Source organism: Perognathus longimembris, chromosome 5, assembly GCF_023159225.1.
Source record: "Perognathus longimembris pacificus isolate PPM17 chromosome 5, ASM2315922v1, whole genome shotgun sequence".
Lineage (NCBI taxonomy): Eukaryota > Metazoa > Chordata > Mammalia > Rodentia > Heteromyidae > Perognathus > Perognathus longimembris.
In genome coordinates this window covers 7579728-7599429 of record NC_063165.1, presented here as the reverse complement: position 1 = coordinate 7599429, position 19702 = coordinate 7579728, and positions in this window count along the sequence as shown.

Here is a 19702-nt window from a genome sequence, read left to right as displayed (position 1 = left end):
CAAGAAAGTCCGTGACATTCTGATCTCCAATGAATTACCCAGAAAGCAGGAGGCACAGCTATGGCTCAAGTGGTAGAGTACTAGCCTTCAGCGACAGCACCCAGGCCCTGAGTTCAAGCACACACACACACACACACACACGAGATTTTGAGACAGAGAGACTTTATCCACAGAACTCTTACTATAGTATTTTATTACTCTTCTATTTTATTATTAGATTTGGCTGTTTATCTCAGCCCAGACTGAATGTATGACTTTAAGTTGTATCGTTTTTCTCTAGGTTGTAAGTATGCATTGGAGGTGTTGGAACAGCCTCCTCGCAGATAAGGGCTGCTTTCTTTTACCTACTTCCCAGATGGTGGACGTTTAGATTGGTGACATCATTTCAATATTTAGGACTGACTCTATGAGCGTTTATGAACCAAATTTTCTTCAGACATATATTTTCATTCCTCTTGGGCATAAATCAAGGAATGGACTTTTTCGGTTAATACTGTGGAATATCTATTTTGAAGGTTTTTCAAGAGCTGCCAACTTGTTCTAATCCATCCCAGTGGGTGTGAGCTGAGCTGGCATCACATTTGTGGTTTTTGACTTATATTTCTCTGATGGATAATAATGTTGGACAGCTTTCTCTACACTTATTGGCCATTTGTTTATCTTTGGAGAAGTGTCTATTCAAATCCTTCATGCATTATTCACTGGATTGTTGTTGTTTATTTATTTATTTATTTTACTAGTGATTCATAAGAGCTCTTTTTTGTGTGTGCCAGTCCTGGGACTTGAACTCAGGGTCTGGGTGCTGTTTCTGAGCTTAAGGCTAGGGCTCAACCACTTGAGCCACTGCCCCACTTCTGGCTTTTTTGCTGGTTAATTGGAGATAAGAGTCTTTCCTGCCCAGGCTGACTTTGAACCTTGATCCTCAGCTGTCAGCTCCTGAGTAGCTAGGATGACAGGTGTGAGCCATGGGAGCCTAGTGCAAAATGCCTTTTTGTCCCATGTTGCTGTTTCTCTTCTTGTGATGATAAGAAAGGCCACAATGCCTTATCCCCAGAAAAGCAGAAGTAGTGCTGTGGCTCATAGTGGTAGAGCATTAGCCTTGAGCTGAAAAAGCTCATGGGTAATGCCCAGGTCCTGAGTTCAAGCCTCATAACTGACAGGAAACAAAGAAAAGTCTTGAACTTGTTTCTGTTATCTACCTGGAATTTTACGTCCTTTGGCCGCTGTCTGCCACTGCCAGTGCCCCGGCTGCCTCCCTCCTTCAGGGAGATGAGGTTTTGAGATTCCACGCGTGGGTGTGTTCACTGACTGTTTGTCTTCAGGTTCAGGGTCTGCAAAGGACTCGTCCGCAAGCTGGGGGCTGGCTAGATCGGCTGTGTGCAGAGGCCTCTCCTTCAGTCTAACCAGTGTCCATTTCTGATTTTCATATACTATACCTGGATTTCATACGGAGAGGCAGCCTGGAGTTCCAGCTTTGGAAGGAAAAATACCACAATTCCCACCAAGAGTTCTGGGTGTGGAGATGTTGCTACTTGAAATAAGGTTGTACTCTTTCCATGTTCGACCCAAGATGCATTGTTTTTCTAGAACAATTGCACTGTCCGGACTAGGGGACTTCACCAAAGTATCCATTGAAAGCATGTTGGCTTTCCTTTCTTTCTAAAAAAACTAATTGTACCAAGTGGTGGGAGTGAAAAACGAAGGCTTCCTAAAGCTGCCCTTCCAGTGACCCAGTCTGTGACCTGCCAGACCACCTTCTGCCCCAGCGGAGAGAAGTTTTGCTCTGACATCAGATGAAAACCCTGTCTTAGCCATGGAGAGCCAGAGGATTAATCAGACAGCAGTAAAACACTAGACGTCCCCCTCCACCCACCCCCCCCCCCCCCGCCGTGAGCAAGGCCCACCCTCAGCTGGGCTGGTCCAGCAGGTTGGCATCCGCCGGGCCTCCGCCCTAAGAGGCGGCAAGCCTCAAGCGGGGCATCTCCTCGGACTCCAGAAAGCCGCTGGGCGCTAAGAAGCTGCCTGCTTTTCAGATCAATATGCTATTCATCCACGCCATGCAGAAAACACAACGGCAGGTTCACATCCTGCAATTGGAGGCAGGATGGATCCCCAGATTGAAGCTCATGCAACACCCCAAGTGGTTCAAAAATGGCGCCCAGTGACATCGCCTCCCATTGCTGGCCTTGTAACAATCAAATTTTTCCTGTCTGCAGAAAGGCACCACTAAATGTGGTTACCCTATTCTGAGGCGTCGAGAGAGGGAATAGCAGGAAATAGAAAGGAGCTGTCTGACTTTCTTTTGGGCAAAGCAGGTGGAAGGAGCAGGGGGAATTAAAGAACTAAGTTTCCAATAAATGGCTTCATTTTCCTCTCCTCACCTAACTTGCCATGTAAGGCTCTTCCTTTTGCTGTGGAGACACCCATTTTCTTCAAACAATCACAGTTTGGGTTCTGTTTTTTTGTTTTGTTTTTGCTGGGAAAAAAATTCCATTTTCAACAGAGGTTTTTTTTTTTCTCTCTCTTTGTTGTTGTTTTTTGTTTTCTTTTCTAGGTAAGGGAGATACCGAAATGGAGGGACAAAGGGTGAACAAATGTAGCAGCGGCACTCCCTGTGTTGAAAATGAACTAGACAATTCGCGGGTGGGGACAGGAGGGAAAAACTGGGAGAGAGTGAGGGAAGGGATGACATGATCCAAAAAGAAACGTCCTCATTACCTGACTTATAGACCAGTTACCCCTCTTACATCAGCTTTATAATAACAACAGAAAAGAGAAAAACATTCCCTTTCCTAAGGCAAAGCAGAAAGCAAAGGAAACCCACATTGCTACTAATAACTTAGTGGCAAATCTTTTGTGACATTTCTTTCAATTTTATGAAAAACCATGTTTGAGAAGCAAAACAAGTTTGGAGTATTTGAGGCCTACATCCTGCTATTGTGCGTATTGTGGGTAAAAGTATGAGGAGCAGAATGAGTCCATAAAAAGGAACATTTAGATACAGAGTGGCTAAAAAGTGAGACAAAGCGTTCAGTACTCACTAGAGATGGATTTTAACAGTTGTGTGGGGGAGGGGAGTAGCCAGGCCCATAGTACATATTGCAGGAAAGAATATGGCGGTGGAAAGAGACGATCTAGGGGAAGCGTGTATACATGGAGAAAGAAATTTTGTGACTATAAATCAGGTGCAAAAGAAAATTTTGTTTTTTATTAGCGAAGGGAAAATAAATAACCCAGCGTTTTCTGATCTGAGCTCCGGAGGAAGCATCCTAACCTTTCTTTCCAAATGCCCAGGCTATTAATCTTGACTTAGTGAATGAACGTATTATCCGAATTTCAATCCGGGCCTTGGCGTCTTCAAAACCTCTGAAGAGCTGGGATAAAGCGGCCCGTTTTTTCAGTTTGGTGATTCCACAGGGGTAACTCCCTTAATTCCCCTTTCATCTCTCTGGGAGGACGGCAGTTTCTAAAAGCAAACAGGTTTCTCTCCCTGCGGCCTGGGGGGATGGCTTCTGCTGCTTTCTTTGGGCTGCGAGGCTGAAGGTGGGCGACCGCCTTCATTTGTTACCTTGGAAGAGGTGGAGAAGCAGAAAGAAATCCGAAATAAAAGGGAAGTGGCAACTACCCTTCTCTCTGCTCATTTGTTTTTTGATTTTCCACGGTCCAGCCCTGTAGATAGAACAGAAAGACAGTTTAGAAGGCAAGACACCGGTAATCACCCGGGCTCACAACCAGGACAAAGCAGAGGGCTTGTCTGTTTTCATATCAGACAAATTATGATTGACGTTTTCTGTCAACATCAATTGGGTTTTTCTTATTGTTTATTATGACACCAGTTTTGTGTGTGTGTAAGATCTGAGCATGCAATTAAATGTTTTCCATGGAGACAGACAGACAGACAGAACTTATTATATAGATGAAAACTGGTTCAGACAGAAACACAACTCCTGCTGGGTGTTGGTGGCTCACACCTGTAATCCTAGATACTCAGGAGGCTGAGATTCGGGGATGGCAGTTCAAAGCCGGCCCAGGCAGGATAGTCTGTGAGACTCTTATCTTCACTTAACCACCAAAAAGCTGAAAGTGGAGCTGTAGCTTAAAGTAGTAGCACATTAGTCTTGAGCAAAAAAACCCTCGGGGACAATGTCCAGGCTGTAAGTTCAAGCTCCAGGACTGGCATAAAAGAAAGAGAAAAGCAAGGAAGGGAGGGAGGGGGGAGGGAGGGAGGGAGGGAGGGAAGAAGGAAGGAAGGAAGGAAGGAAGGAAGGAAGGAAGGAAGGAAGGAAGGAAGGAAGGAAGGAAGGACAAAAGCAAGACAACTTCTGAAGGGAAGGAAAGCTCCAGAGGTTTTGCTACTTGAAATAAAGTTGTACTCTTTCCATTTTCAATTCAAGATAACATTGTTTTCAAGAATGATTACATAGTCCTGAAGGAAAGAAAGAAAGAAAACCACAGTGCGGAACTGGTATTCCGCTGGGCTTACTAAGGTGTTGAAGCCCAATTTGTTGAGCGGAGGCAGTGCCAGAAGGTTACTGATCTGACTTGCAGAGAGAGGCCAAAGCAGCCATAGACACTAATGGCTCTGGTGGATTACATTTATACGGTACAAAGGTAAGGATTTATATACAGTAAGAAGAATTGCACTGTGTGTGTGTGTGTGTGTGTGCGCGTGCGCGCACGCCCGCTGATCCTCAGGGCCTGGGTGCTGTCCCTAAGCTTTTTCTCTCAGGACTGGCACTTATCACATGAGCCACAGCTCCACTTCCAGCTTTCTGGTGGCAGATATAAGATGAGTCTCACTGCCTTTCCTGCCCAGGCTGGCTTTAAACTTTGATCCTCAGATCTCAGCCTCTTGAGTACCTAGGATTACAGGCATAAGTCACTGGTGTTCGATGTATTTTTTAAAAAGGTTTTCAAAAGATACCAACTAGTGCAAAAACTAGTATGCAAATGGGACAGTGTTTTTTTTGGGGGGGGCAGTGTTTTAATTGATGTTGTATATTTATTTTTTGTGCACAAGTTCAAATCTTAGAATAGACTAAGAAATGTAGGACTTGGAGCCTAGAAAAAAGGAGAAAAAATGGTCTTAGCAAACAACAATCTATAGCTCTGTATTTGATCTATATGAGAGTTGTCACACTTGGATTAAGAACATAGGAAGAATGAGGGGAATTAGAATAATTTGCATTTTTGAGTTACAGGAGAGAAAACCTCGAGAGGGCAAACTCCAGTGGTAGAATGCACACTTACCATTTGAGAGGCCCTAGGTTCAATCCCTAGTACCCTGCCCCCCCCAAAAAAAAAGGAAAGAGGAAAAGGAAGAAAGGAAGGAAGAGAGGGAGGGAGAGAAGGAAAGGGGGAGGAAGAGAGGAAGGGAGCGAGAATGGGAGGGAAACTATATTTTAAACTTCTAGAATAATTATATAAGCCTGACAGCTATATCATTAAACATATCTATCATCCTATGACTAAAAATTGAAATGAATTCATTTGAATCAAGAGAGAAAAAAAGGTGTTATACTTGTCCATTGGTAGGGTGTGGATTTGTGATATACATTTTACTCAAGTTTTTTTTTTTAATGTGTTTTGAGAGTTTTGCTTCTGCAAAGGAATACCCAAACACACAGAATATGCAACAATGCAAGGATTTCGTTTTTGTCACATTTGGCCAGTCTCTGAAAGACTTATTTTTGGTGAGAATTAATTGGTTAGCATAATTATGCACCTATCTCTCCACCAAATTATCTGTGAATTAACAGAGATGAACAATCTTCTCCCAAACCCAGCCTGGCGGGGCTCACCCTCTTCCCCACACTCTATCCCAGTGCCGGTGAATTTTCGCAATGAGAGAACAGAGTCAGCTCTGAGAGGCTCTGTCCCAGTGCCTTCGTGACATGCTGGAAACCAACACATCGGACCAAGAGGTCTCTGAAGTTGCAGCCTTTTGTATTTACACTTTTGAAATATCTCCATTGTGATGCAAATCTTGATTTCCAATCAAAATTGGCTGGGGAACAAAAATCTTTCTCTGCAAACGGTGGCAGGAAGTTCAGTAAGCCTAAACCTACATTTTTCTCTCTTCTGGTCTCTTATGAAACCATAAAACAAATGCTATTAAACACAGACACTTTCACAAATGGACCTGGGACCACCAGTACTTTGAATTAACTAGTGTTACTCCTTAAAGGCAGTGTTTGCACCCTAAGCTACCCACAGTCCTTTTCTTCCCTTTTTTTTTTTCTAATTTGGGTGCCACTGTAAAAAGTAGCCAAGAGCATGTTAGCATATTAACTGTTCAAAAATCAAGTCTGTTGTAGAATTGTCTCTTCTTAGCCTGGAAGAGCAGATAGATAAAGGAAAATGGAATACCTCGGTAACTGGAAGTCTTCCCGTGAATCTCTTATTTCATTTTAAGAGTCTAACTTTGAAATATGGGCTGTTCCCAAACTGTTGAGTTGGAAGACCTTTAGCCCAGAGATCTAGCTTTAGGAAATCTTTTGCCTGCCTTCGACTGGCATGGACACATGTGTGTAGATGTGTGCACATGCATGAATATGTGTATACGAGTGGGTACAAGTGTGAAGGCATATGCCACACTGGGGGGGGGGTCTGTGTCTTTGTATCCTTCAAGATAGAGTAGGGAAGTATTTCTCCTGTTGAAACATACACATACACACACACACCACACTGTATACCACTTACACCATACACACCACACACACACACCATCTACCACACACACACCACACTGTATACCACCTACACAATACACACCACACACACACCATCTACCACACACACTATACACACACACCACTGTATACCACCTACACAATACACACCTCACACACACCATCTACCACACACACTATACACACACACCACTGTATACCACCTATACCATACACACCACACACACACCATCTACCACACACACACCATACACACACACACCACTGTATACCACCTACACAATACACACCACACACACACCATCTACCACACACACCATACACACACACCACTGTATACCACCTACACAATACACACCACACACACACCATCTACCACACACACCATACACACACACCACTGTATACCACCTACACCATACACACCACACACACACTCACTATCTACCACACACACCATACACACATGCGCACACACACACACACACACACACATACACAGGCTGGGATTAAAAGGGCTAAAACCTACCAGCAAGTTCCTACCGCCCTCCCACCATCATTAGACCAAATCCACATCATTCTAGATTCATTTTTCCCTTATTCATCTGTCCAACTAATTCCTCCGGCATTCAGCGGGCTTATATCTTAATCTTTTCTGTTACATAGAGAATACATAATGAAAAGCTGCATTTTCTGGGTACATGCACACATTCGGAGCGGGTGAACCATACGTGAAATGACATACAATACTGAATGCTGGCTGAATGGTGTCCAGCGCTAAAAACACTGCGAACCCAAGAACAAAAAGCAAGCACGTCAGAGCCAGCGTCGGCCCGGGGCCTCTGCAGAGCTCGGGGGGACGGGCCCCAAAAACATGGCTATAATTTCAGTGTTTGCACTCACACAAGCTGTGGGAAAGGAGTCACCATCTGATGTTTGATTGTGTGGGATATGTTTTTGGCAGTGGTCTTGTATTCTGCATTGACAAAAAAAAAAAAAAAAGAAAGAAAGAAAGAAAGAAAAAGGGGAGGGAAGAAAAGGAGGGCTCAGGGAAATAAAGAATAGAGCTACATTTACTGTTTTCAATTTGCTGGGGTGGGGGGGGGGGAGGCACAGCTGACAGTTCTGCTCCGTGGCCACCTGAGAATCACGCCCAGGGCCTGGCTGCTATCCTGTCCACCCTGCCACCTCCCTTTATGCGGGTGCCCGGTTAACTTACAACGGAGCGGAGGGGCTGACGTTTGCCTGATTTAATCAAGCCTTTTATCCCAGTGGAGTTAGTGGCTGGGAAGGAAAGTAGGAGCCCGGCAGGGCTAGTGGGAAGAGGCCTAGCTCTAACAAGCAGGCATTTCCTAGAGTCTCCTAAGGCTCCTGGGCACCAGTTCCTCCCCTGGTTTACGGCTGCCCTCAGGCAAGTGAATTGGTTTCTAGCCTGGGAGCTTCACCCTGGACAAAGATTCTAGAGAGAGCCGTGAGAGTCTTTGCTCTTCTCACCAGGTCTACTAGTCCAAGAGTGCTCAATGTACAGATACTTAGAAAATGGATACATACTCAGAAGGGACGTGTTCTCAAGTGTCTTTAGACACTCGTACTTCCATGTTCATTGCTGCACTATTCACGATAGCTAAGTTAGGGAAACAGCCCAGATGCCCCACAACAGGACCAGTGGATCAAAAAAAAAATGGGCTGTCTCTATACAATGGAACTTTACGCAGTCATTCGAAAGAATATTATGTCATTTGCAAGGAAGTGGACGGACCTAGGAAAAATCATGTGAAGTGAGGTAAGCCAAGCTCAGAGAGACAAAGGATGCGTGTTTTCTCTCATAGGCAGAAGCTAGATCTAACATACACCAGGACATAACTTGTGCAGAACTCTAGGCGTTCACAGACAGTGAGAGGGAAGGATACTCTTAGGGGAGGAACACACAAACCTAATTCCTATGTGCCTCTGATCATATAAAATAATATGTATCAAAATGAGCTCTGGGAAATAGAAACAAGAGGGTTTTTTTTTTTCCTTTTTCTTTCCCTTTTTGTCTTGTTTATTCGTATTTCTGTCTTGTGGTGGGGGTAAAGAGGAGCTCAAAAAATGGAAGGACGTAGTGTGAACAAAAGCAGCAGTGGGGGCTGGGGATATGGCCTAGTGGCAAGAGTGCCTGCCTCACATACATGAGGCCCTGGGTTCGATTCCCCAGCACCACATATACAGAAAATGGCCAGAAATGGCGCTGTGGCTCAAGTGGCAGAGTGCTAGCCTTGAGCAAAAAGAAGCCAGGGACAGTGCTCAGGCCCAGAGTCCAAGCCCCAGGACTGGCCCCCCCCCCCAAAAAAAAGCAGCAGTGGTACTCAGTAGAAACTATGTTGAAAATGAACTACACAACTTATGGATGGGGGACGGAAAGGAGCAAGGGAAGGGGTGATGTTCTCCCAAAAGAAATGTAGACTGGGAAGGTGGTTTAGTGGTAGAGTGCTTGCCTAGCATGCATGAAGCCCTGGACTCGATTCCTCAGTACCACATAAACAGAAAAGGCCAGGAGAGACACTGTAGCTCAAGTGACAGAGTGCTAGCCTTGAGCGAAAAAAAGCTCAGGGATAATGCCCAAGCCCTGAGTTCAAGCTCCAGGCCTGGCCAAAAAAAAAAAAAAATGTACTAATTGCCTGACTTATGGAATGGTAACCCCTTTATACATCATCTTTATAATAACAATTACAAATCTATATGAATTACAAAAAGGTGATATGTTCTTTATCTAAGATTCAATTTGACTGGTGTCCTATATTTTGCCTCTGACCTCAGCAGCCCCCTGGCTGGCCCTCTGGGTCTTCTGACCTGCTAGGGATGGGCTCTACCATCTGCCCAGCCTGCATTCCAGTGTGCTAGCTGGATGACAAGGAAATCCATGGGCAGTTGCTTTGGGGAAGGTGGTTAGTTGCCCTGCTGGGTAACATGATGTTGAAGTCCCTGCTATCCTGCGGCTCTCAATTTCTGGTTCAAATCAAGAGACATTATTAATGATTCCACTGGCCAGTCTAATGCCTTCTGTTCCCTGAGCCTCTTCTCCAATGTGTTGGTTTTACTTTGTGCTGGTCCTGGAGCTTGAACTCAAAGCCAGAGCACTGTCCCTGAGCTTTTTAACTCAAGGCTGGTGTTCTATCACTTGAGCCTCAGCTCTACTTCCAGATTTTTTTTGCTGGTTAATTGGAGTTAAGAGTCTCATGGAGTGGGCTGGGAATATGGCCTAGTGGTAAAAGTGCTCGCTTCATATACATGAAGCCCTGGGTTCGATTCCCCAGCACCACATATATAGAAAAGGCCAGAAGTGGTGCTGTGATTCAGGTGGCAGAGTGCTAGCCTTGAGCAAAAAGAAGCCAGGGACAGTGCTCAGGCCCTGAGTCCAAGGCCCAGGATTGGCAAAAAAAAAAAAAAAAAGAGTCTCATGGACTTGCCTGCTCAGTCTGACTTCCAACTGTGATCCTCAGATTTCAGCCTCCTGAGTAACTGACAGGCATGAGCCACCAACACCTGGCTTGTTTTTTGTTGTTGTTTGTTTATTTTTGGTAGCTAATTGGAGATAAGAGTGTCTCCGGTGTGTTTGTCTCAGCTTGGAACTTCAATCCTCAGATCTCAACCTCCTGAGAAGCTAGGATTACAGGTGTGAGCCACCAGCACCCCGCCTCTCCAGTGGTTTTAAGTGAGTTTATTGCACCAGGCTTTTACACTACTCAAACTCTTCAATCCAACACTCACTGCATTTTCTAGTGGCAAATGTAAAATCGAAACCAAGTTTGGGAGGTACTGCCACCTCATCTCTAACCTAGAACATGTATACTAGAACATGTACCTGGCTAGAGTCCTATCCTCTTCTGCCCCGACTCTGCCAAGCCTTTGCCAACACCACCACCCGCCTGGCCTCCAGGATTTGCACCACAGGTGGACACAGTGCTTTGACTTCCCCCTTTGTGATCAAGGGTAGAGAGGAAGGAAAAGGCGTCTCTTTGTGAGTGACAGACACCCACAGAGGCCACGTGTACAGTGCAAGGGTCCTGGCTGCCTCCCTCTTGGGTGGTCCTGAAGGGGTTGGGGGGAAGCCATCAGGGGAGGTAGGGACGCTCTTCCCCTTGGAATACTTCCCTTCCGGGAACGCCATCATGGCCGCATACTTGGGCCGGGTTGAGAAGTGTGGTGGAATGGCTCTCCTTTTTAATCGTGGCGTAGGGCATCACGGCTGTGTGTAATGACCGCGTTTGCATCGTGGAGCAATAGCTCTACAATACATGAAGACGGCTTTGCAATTACTTCCCATGATCACAGCTGCCAGACACATGGCGTATGTGCTAATTAAATAATCTGTCACTTGACTGTTCAACAAACAATTCAGCCTCTTCCCCGTCTGCACTGCCACCTCCAGCCCACGGCCCTGCATCGAGAGCCCACAGGAGGGAGGCACTGCTTGCACGGCCCATCCTTGCTGGGCACCACTTCTACAAAGTAGGAGAAGCAAGTGACAGGGAAAGACTTGCCTGATTGCAAGTCTGTAAAGACTAGAAAATTCTGTAAAGACTATGAACAGTCTCTTGGAGCCATATGCACTTGTGGCTTTATTTCTTTCTCAAATAGAGTCTCAAGTTTGTTTTGCATTCTATGTGTTCTTCAGCGTAGCTGAGATGAGAAGCATGTGGCCACCATGTCTAGCTTTGTGTTGGTTGAGATGGGGGTCTGGCAAAATGTTTTGCCTGAACTGGCCTCTAACCACGATACTCCCACATTCTCAGTGTCAGCCTCCCAAGTAGCTAGGATTACAGTCACGAGCCACAGCTCCCAGACTGCTTTATAATCTTCCCGTCGTGTGTGTGTGTGTGGGGGGGGTGACTGTCTTGGGGCTTGAACTCAGGGTCCTATTCTTGAACTTTTTTTTCTCAAGGCCAACACTCTACCACTTGAGCCACAGCTTCTTTCCCAGCATTTCATGGGTTAGGTAGAAAAAGGGGTATCATGAACTTTCCTGCCCAGGCTGGCTTTGAACCAGGATCCTCAGATCTCAGCCTCCTGAATAGCTAGGATTACAGACCCCCAAGCCCCAGCTCTCTCTGCCTCTTAAAAGCAATTCTGGGTGCAACCTGTCTGGGCAAGCACTTGTTTAATCGCTAAGAGATTGAGGCCAGAACCTTAAGTGGCCCTTAAAGGAAACAAAACCTCACAGTCCTGAAAAGTCTTCCTCATAGTTGAGCAAAAGCAGGAAATGTTGGGGAGCGAGAGGACACCCTGCTTCTCTCACTAGTCAATTCAATCCTATCTTTCAGGAAAGTTTCCCACATATAAAATTTTGTGTTGCTATTCTAAAGGTGATGTACTGAGGGGTTACAGTTATGTAAGTCAGGTAATGAGTACATTTCTTTTTGGACAATGTCACCTCTTCCCTTGCTCTCTCCCAGTTTTTCCCTTCCATCCCCACCACCTACATTTTATTTTTTCTCACACCTTCAGGAGCCCAGATCAGCTGGAGAGGTTTACTGTGAGGAGTAGGAGCCATGTGTTTTTCCTGTGTCTATAGAGCATGTGTGACTAGCGCCAGTAGCAGGTGAATTGCTCCTGCTATGGACCGTCAGTTTCCCCTCAGTGAGGAATTGGGAGCTATCCCAGTGCAAGTGTTGGCGTCTCCATGGAAACATCTGGGCTCTGACCTTGGAAAACCAGTTCTGATGTGGACATGGACAGCGACAAGTCTGAGTCCCTTCTGCCACTCAAGTTCAGAGCACTTTTCCAGTGGCTTGTGTCTGTCTGTTTCCCATGCATTCCTTTACCCAGCTGACATCTGTTGATTGACTATTCAGCTCCTTTGATATGCTCTAAAGCAGTGTAGCACTGTGGTGAAGGGCATGGGATTTGTCACAGAACGTTGAATTCTAGCCAGGGCTGTATGTCTTGGAGCAACTTACTTATCTATCTGAGCCTCACTTAATTATATGAAGTGGTAGCTACTTCCAAGATTGCATTCAAGTTGATGCATGTAAAGAGTTTACATAGAGCCGGGTGCTAGTGGCTCGCGCCTGGAATCCTAGTGACTCAGGAGACTGAGATGTGAGGATTGCACTTGAAAGCCAGCCCAGGCAAAGAAATCTGAGAGACTCTGATCTCCAATGAACCTGCAAAAAGTCGGAAATGAGGATGCGATTCAACTGGTAGACTCCCAGCCATGTGATGTCCTGAGCTACTTTTGAGCTTGAGAGACCAAGTCTTGCTAGTGTGCAAGGCCTAGAGTTCACGTTTCAATATGGACGTGCGTGCACACATGCGCATGCGCACACACAGTTTACATAGTAATTTTTGTTCTATTATTATTGCTTTTAAATAAGTGCTATGCTGGGCTATACAGAGACACAATGCATAAAACCTGAATTCCACCACCGCCCCAAAGACATTATAATCTAGTGGCTGTCTCCTGCTCCTTCCTTTCCCTGCCTACTAGTGCCTGAAGTTGGTTGGCTTGAAAAGCTGCTCAACTTGGGGGAGTGGTAGAGGAGGAACAGGGTCTCAAAGTAAATGGGCTGCCCATCATGCTGGGCAAAGATTGGCAGATTAGAGGAAAACAACAAGTCACCAGCCTCTTCCCCAGGGATACAGGAGTGGCCCTGAGGCCTCTGGCTCTGCGGAAGACTCTCAATAGCATCAGAGTAGTACTCAGGGCTAAGTCAGCCTTTCAATCACAGACCTGGGAGGCTGTGGTTTCCCTTAGACAGATCCCACTACTCCCCATGGGGCCTACGAAGGAGAGAACTCAGCATACGCTCCATTGGAACTTGGACAAATTTCAGAAGAATCTTCATATCGTCTAAATGCCTCCTTGTTCCCAGGTTGAGTTGTCTAAGTCCTGTTTTTATTGCTTTCTTCAAAGACAGAATTGCAACATGACTAAAACTTACCAGAAACACAGCTTGAGGCTGGCTGTCTGAATGGTAACACATACACTGTAAAGATGCAATTGGTGTTAGTTTGCATCAGCACCTCCCTGCTTTAAACTCCATTGTGTGTACATTTACAACCCATCAGTTAAGCATCAGTCACAATAACCACCCCCAATTAGAATGAGTAATACTCTGGTTTGTTTATGGACTTTTGTTTTTACTTATTTTCATTTTATATATTTTATTTTATATTTTGCCAGTCCTGGGGGTTGAACTCAGGGCCTGAGCACTGTTCCTGGCACTCCACCAATTGAGCCACAGCGCCACTTCTGGCTTTTTCTATATATGTGGTCCTAAGGAATAGAAACCAGGGCCTCATGTATGTGAGTTAAACACTCTACCACTAGGCTATATTCCCTGCCCCTATATTTTATTATTTTATGCCCTAGATCCTGCAGGTCTCTGCCTAACAAATTGCTGGGATTACTGGTATGAGCCACCGTGCCCAGCGACAATTTACTGTTTTAAATAGATCAAGGCCAGATTTGCTTGTGATGTAGTCAGTCAGTTAATAAGATAGATACAGTATTTAGGTCGGTATTGTAAGTACCAAAACCAAATCCTGCAACAATTCTTGGAAAGGATGGCTTCTTCTCTCCAAATGAGAACCAAATCCATAGTCTAGAAACAGGGCTCAGTCTCCTGAACAAGGTGGGTTTTCTTCTGAGCAATGTGCATGTGCAAATAGCCTCTTACCTGGCAAGGTACCAGAGATCTTTTGAATGATGCTCTAGGATCAAGTCTGGATGAAGTCTGAGCTAAGCAGAATAGATGGATGGAAAGTTAAAAAAAAAGGGGGGGGGACATTCTAATACATACAAGCACAAAATTCTCTAGCATGTTATTCTGTGTGTGTGTGTGTGTGTGTGTGTGTGTGTGTGTGTGTGTGTGTGTGTGACAGAGAAAGAGAGAGAGAGAGAGAGAGTTGTGGGGCTTGAACTCAGGGCTAGTGCTCTACCACTTTGAGTTACAACTCCACTTCCAGTTTTCTGGTGGTTAAGTGGAGGTAAGAGTCTCATTGACTTTCCTGCCCCGGCTGGCTTTGAAACCACCATCCTCAGATCTCAGTCTCCTGAGTAGCTCAGGCATGAGCCACCGGTGCCTGGCTGCTTTTATTCTTTTCTTTTCAAGACCTTTTCACTTGAGCAGAGGAAACAAAAACCATCATTAGTAAAAAGCTGGGAGGTAGAAGAGGAAAAAAACCCACCCATCATATACAACCTCCAAACACCTCTTTTACCATTCCCATGTACCTTCTTAGTTATTTGTCTATATGAATTTGCGCACATGATATGCCCCAAACATTTCTTCATACTACAATCTAAAGCAATGGCTTTAATGGATACATATTTCACTGTGTAGATCATATCTTCTCGTTTAACCATGACGATGTTGATGGCTGTGGAGATTGCTTCTCTCTCTCACTCACTCTCACACACATACATAATATATAAGTGCATATATATGCTTCCCATCCCTCCCATAGCTATAGTTTAACTAAATATGGAGCAAAATATTAGGAAATAGAAATTGTGCACAGAGAGAACAACACAACCTTTTTTAGTTTTGTCATCCTTCCCTAAACAACACACTGTTATAATCCCACAACAGTTTTTTTTGTATAATTTATATTATATGTAATCTAGAGATGATTTAATGGCCGTTTCCAGATTTCATGCAAATTCTACACCATTTTATATAAGAGACCCTGAATGTTGCTATCTTTTTAGGGGTCTGCAACCAGTCCCCCCACGATACAGAGGGACATGCCCTGAATACTTATTTCAATAAAACAGGAAATTTCATGTTTTCCAGTAGATCACCTTTAATGAGTTAGCTCTTGTCTGGACTTACTGCGCACATTAATACTGAGCCTCTCTAGCAGCCCTAAAGGTAGGTATAATTGGAGTGGGAGGCATGGCTCAGGTGACAGAGCCCCAGCCAATGAGCAAAGCATCAGGTACTGAGTTTAAGACCCAGTCTCCCAATCTTGGACTTACAAAGAAAAAGATAGGTATAACTAATTGCCCTTGTTTTATAGTTAAGGCAAAGTGTACAGAACTCAACCAAATACAAACAGGAATGGGGCAATGACTAAAACCCAAGCTGATGACTCCCAGGATGTAGCTGTCTATCATGCCATACTGTATCAGTGCAACTAAATGAAAACATAGTGGAGAAGCTGTGTTTACTCCTGTCTTACACACACACACACACACACCCCAGGAACACGCCACCCCTCCCTGAATTTTTTCCCTAAGATGAGCTGTGCTATAGCTTTACCATCAGCAGCATGCAGTGCGAAGAGTCTGGGGTCTGTGTTTTTAGTTTGGTTCGGCACTGAATAGGAAGTCCTATTTTCCATCCCAGTCACGGCGTGGGCCTGACTTGGCCCTGAGCAGAAGGGAGAGATTTATGGACGGAATCCTGGTCCAAGTCAGAGAGAAAGTATTCTTTCGAAAGACGTCTTCGGATGATTATTTTGAGAGACTTTCCGGTAATCCTCCGCAAATCTGCATGTTAATAGGAGTCATTTACTCAAAGCAGGGGTCCAGAAAATAGCTGTCCATAATAACAGTAGCTTGATTTGATTACTTCAATTTGGTTCATGCTATTGAATTAAAGGTAAAGCCAAGCTTTTGGAAGTTTTACAGGACGATAAACAAAATGGGAATGGTGAATGGAGATGAACTCTGTTCTCAACCTGTATGTCTTTATTGCTTCTCACGAACAGGGAACTGGAAGAGGGATCTGGGAGTAAAAACCATCGATAAGCTCCTTAGCATCCTGGATAATTTATTAGTTTCTTTCCCACATTGAGAGCCCTAAGCCTGTCTAATATTTGTTAAGACTTCTTGGCAGCTCCTTCCTAAAAGAGAAGATTTTCTTCCTGACCGGGCACTGTGGTCTTGTTCATTTGCTCTCTGAAATGCAAATACACATTTCCACTTGCTCTTGGCCATTTGGAGTCATATGAATACTTTTTCAAAATTCTAGGTTTTTGTTGTTGTTTTGTTTTGTTTAATTTTTCTGCCAATCCTGGGGCTTAAACTCAGGGCCTGGGTGTTGTCCCTGAGCTTTTATTGCTTAAAGGCTAGTAGTATTCTATCACTTGGGCCATAGCTGCACTTCTGGCTTTTTTTTTTTTAATTTTTGAGTAGTTAATTGGTGATAAAAGTCTTACGAGTCTCATGGACTTTCCTGCCTATGCTGACTTTGAACTGCCATCCCCAGATCTCAGCTTCCCCAGTAGCGAGGAGTGAGCCACCACTGCCAGGCTCTCTGCCATTTTATACAAGGCCCCTGAGAACTCTGGTGAGTGTGTGTGTGTGTGTGTGTGTGTGTGTGTGAGAGAGAGAGAGAGAGAGAGAGAGAGAGAGAGAGAGAGAGAGAGAGAGAGAGAGAGAGAGAGACGGGATATCCTGGAACCAATTCCCAATGGATACCCATGAATGACCCGAAACCAACTTCTGTGTCTTCTGTTTGTGTTTCAAATCTCACAATGTACTTGGATCCTCATCTTATGGGTTCAAGAAATATTGCTGAGTTTGAGTAAACAAAAGTATCTATTTCTCTTCTGAAAGTGTAAAAAACAACAACAACAAACAGGTCCAGTCCCAGGAGAACAGTTACTTGGTAATGAAAGAAGAAAGAATAATTACTCCCTCAAAACTAAAGTCTGGGATGGAGGAGGAGGGTGTGTGAGGATTTAGGTCAGAGGAAGACATCTTCCCTAACAAATTGAAGGCTCTGAGTTTGGTCACAGCACTGGGGTGGGTGGGAAGTGCCGGTACTCAAGCCTGCAGTCCTAGCTTCCAGAGAGGCATTCAAGAGTAGCCTTGACTAAAGTTTTCAAGATCCCTTCTCCACCTGTAGCTGGGCACAGTGGTTTATACCTATCATCTTTAGCCATATGGGATACCAGCTGAGATTGGGAGAGGGATCAAGGTTCCAGTACAGGCAAGTCCACCAGTGTGCATTTCTACCTAAGGAAGTTGAACATGCTGGCACACGCTTTCGATCCCAGTGTCAATGAGAAGCCAAAAAGTAGGTGACTCCCAGTTCAGGCAACACACCCAGGCAGGAGGTAAAATTCTATTCTGAAAATAATCCAGTAAAGAACTGAGCTGGAGGTTTGGCTCAGAGGTTATCATGCTGGTCTTGTAAGCGCAAGGCCCAGAGTTCAAACTACAGTACTACCAAGTTTGGACTATTTGCTGACAGACAGATACATTTAAATTTCTAATGTGAAGCCACTTGGAAAAGTTGAATCTGCATTTACAAAACAGGGATATGTGTAAACTTTAAAAGTAGGTTTTGCCTAAAACATAATTATTTGTTTGAAAAAAATATTTCGTATCCAATCAGTGTGGGCAACTTAGAAATACCACTAACACAAAACGTCTTGTTTTATTATGCCAGACAACAAGATATTATTGGGCTTTCCCCCCATACAGTCTGCGCAACCCCTCCTCTCTGAAAGCCAACTGGAAGCAAATTGCCCTAGAGCACATTTTTGTAAGTTTTCTCTGCAGATGGTCTAACTAGGAGCACAGAGCTAGAAGAAACTCTCAGTAGCATCTTGTTCCCGTAGCATATGTCTTCAGCCCCACACAAACCTCTCCACAAGAGCTGCTGGACTGGATCAAACCAACCAGTGTGGGGCAAAGAGAATATGTGATTGACAGAGAACCTTGCAGAGTCTGGGACCCAAATGCTTCCTTGCACAGAGCCGAAAGGAGAAGGGCGGTCAATCGAGTTGAGGGCAAGAAATGTATCTCACCAACACATGGGGCCTTTTCTTTCTCTGTACAATCCTGGCATTGTCTGTGACATCATGCCGTCTCGTGTCCTCCAAAGCCACACACAAGACTCTCTCCTGTCTTCTGTGAATGACTCAGATATGAATTTTGAGAGCAACAGGGCCATTCACTGCTGCCTCTGAATAGACATCCTGTTCTGTATGCCTGGGAAGGAACACAGGGCAATATTTTGATTTGTTAAAAAAAAAAAAAAAGTTGGTAGCTAGGTCTTGCTCTCTAACCAAGTTTCTTTAGGAAGATTAACAGCCAGATTTGGGTGCTAGTGGCTCACGCCTGTAACCCTAGCTACTCAGGAGACGCAGATCTGAGGGTTGTAGTTCTAAGCCAGCGTGGGCAAGAAAGTCTGTGAGACTATCTTCAATTAACTACGGGGGAGGGGGGGAACCCAGAAGTAGAGGTGTGGCTCAAGTGGTAAAACACTAGCTTTGAACAAAAAAGCCAAACTAGAGTGTGAGGCCCTGAGTTCAAGTCCCAGTTTTGGCACACACTGAGAAAAGGCTAGAAGCCAAAGCCCAAAGCTCCTCTCCTAAACGAAGAGCACACAGACCAAGGCGCCTTACTTATCAGTCAGGCTCACAGGTGTGGCAGGCCCTGGATGTGGAAGAAACAGAACTGCATTTATGGCCATTCCATTTAAAAATGGGCTATTTATTTATGTTTGTCTATTTATTTTTTGTGCCAGTAATAGGACTTGAACTCAGGGCCTGGGTCCTGTCCCTTAGATTTTTCACTCAAGGCTACTCTGCTACTTGAACCACAGTTCCACTTCTGGCTTTTTGCTCGTTCGGTAGAGATAAGAGTCTCACACACTTTTCTGCTCAGGCTGGCTTCAAACCCCAATCCTTAGATCTCAGCCTCCTGAGTGGCTGGGACGGCAGGCATCAGCCACCAGCTCTCCGAAAGGTAGGCGATTTTTATGTGTAGGTGACTGCTATTCAATTCTAGTTGGAGTTTGTTTCTTAAATAATTATTTAATATTAGTAATCCAACTAACTGGGCATAAAGATTAAGAAAAGATAAACAGAGAGGGTAAACAAATGGGGCAATAGGATTGCTTGATATTGGTTCGTTATCTTAGAAGCTTCCAACGTTATTAAACAACAAATGTTTGAAACAAAAGCCAAAACATGTGGCCTGATAGTTTAAACAAATTTTGCTCGTTTTTCTATTATCTTACATACCAACTGTTTTCATTTCTTTACTGTAAGAAGTAATGTCTCTG